This window comes from Panthera tigris, chromosome B3 (genome assembly GCF_018350195.1).
Source record: "Panthera tigris isolate Pti1 chromosome B3, P.tigris_Pti1_mat1.1, whole genome shotgun sequence".
Classification (NCBI taxonomy): Eukaryota; Metazoa; Chordata; class Mammalia; order Carnivora; family Felidae; genus Panthera; species Panthera tigris.
The window spans coordinates 146453148-146454715 of record NC_056665.1 but is presented as its reverse complement, the minus strand read 5'-3'; the positions used below and the strand labels follow the sequence as shown (position 1 = coordinate 146454715).

At 49.2% G+C, this 1568-nt stretch overlaps 1 pseudogene; it reads left to right on the top strand.

The window, feature by feature from the left end:
- The first annotated feature begins 281 nt into the window (after positions 1-281).
- LOC122239539 lies at positions 282-1036 on the top strand (annotated as a pseudogene).
- The last annotated feature ends 532 nt before the right edge of the window (positions 1037-1568 follow it).

The window sequence follows — 1568 nt, the reverse complement described above, 5'->3', positions numbered from 1 at the left end:
TTATGTAAAATAATTGTAGAGTGAAAATGACCTTGGTTGATGAAAGACATGTAAAAATGCACGAGTTCTGCAAACATACCTGTGCTCACTGATTAGAATTATTCATATTGTCACAGCACCATCCACACAAACTAATGTAGAAGTGCATCCCTAAACCTGCCATTCACTTTGAAAGAATCAAATCTAAGTCTGCAGTGTGATATATATGTAAGGGAACATGCAAATAGGGCCTTCTCTGCGCTGGTAAAACCAGCCCATCCCGACCATGCAGCTGGGAGACGAGCCCCAGCTCCAGGGGTCCCAGGTGTTCCCATTCTGTGATCAGGACAGAACACAGACACCTCACCATGGAGTTTGTGCTTGGCTGGATTTTCCTCGTTGCTCTTTTGAAAGGTAAGCCATGGTGAATTAGAGACACTGAGTATGTGAGTGGGTATGAGCGAGAACCAGTGCATGTGTGACAGTTTCCTGACCAAGATATCTTGCGTCTGCAGGTGGCCAGTGTGACGTGCAGCGGGTGGAGTCTGGGGGAGACCTGGTGCAGCCTGTGGGGTCCCTGAGACTCACCGTTGTAGCCTCTGGATTCACCTTCAGTAGTTCCAGCATGAACTGGGTCCGCCAGGCTCCAGGGAAGGGGCTGCAGTGGGTCTGACGGATTGATACTGATGGAAGTGGCACATACTACGCAGATTCCGTGAAGGGCCGATTCACCATCTCCAGAGACAACGCCAAGAACACTCTGTATCTGCAGATGAACCTGAGGGCCGAAGACATGGCCACATATTACTGTGCAAGAGACTGGGTGAGGGGACAACAGTGGGAGCCCACACGCAAACCTCCCTGCAGGAGGGGATCAGCACCACCAGGGGGCGCACACTATGCACAATTCTGCGTTGTGTTGCCAGGAGCAGGTGCAGATGGAGGTTACAGGCAGGTTTCCTGTCAGGGTCTGGGGCTTCCTGTCCACACAGCAGTTTCCCCAGGGAGCCTCTCTGGACACAGGATTCTGTGCTTACCAATTAACTCGCTGAATTAGATACCTGTTGTCATAGGAAAACTGCACTAACATGCACAAAAGACACAGATGTTTCCATTGCTTACTCCTGTCCCTCAACATGAGTGAATTACAGATTTCCTGAGGCACAACAGCTGAACCATTACAGGAGTCCCAAATGCACTCCCTGTGCAGCCAAGACCACAGGATCCCACAGCTCCCCATTATCCTCACCCAGCCCTTGTCCCAATCAAACAACGTGAGACTTCCCTCCTGGCACTTGCTACTCAGGACGTTAAATGAGCTACAGCTTTATTCAATTCCTCTAAACAAGAGATAAATCATCTCCATGTATTAGTCTGGATTCTCCTGAGGAACAGAACCCAAAGCACATTGGTTTCCATGACTAAAGAGGTTGGGAAGTCCCATGATCTACTGTCACAAGCTGGAGACCCAGGAAAACCAGTGGTGTAATATGTCTGATTCTGAACTAGGGTCTAGTCTCAGAACGTAGAGATCTGATGGTATAACTCTCATAACAAGGGCCAGAGGAGACCACTGTTCCAGTTCAAAC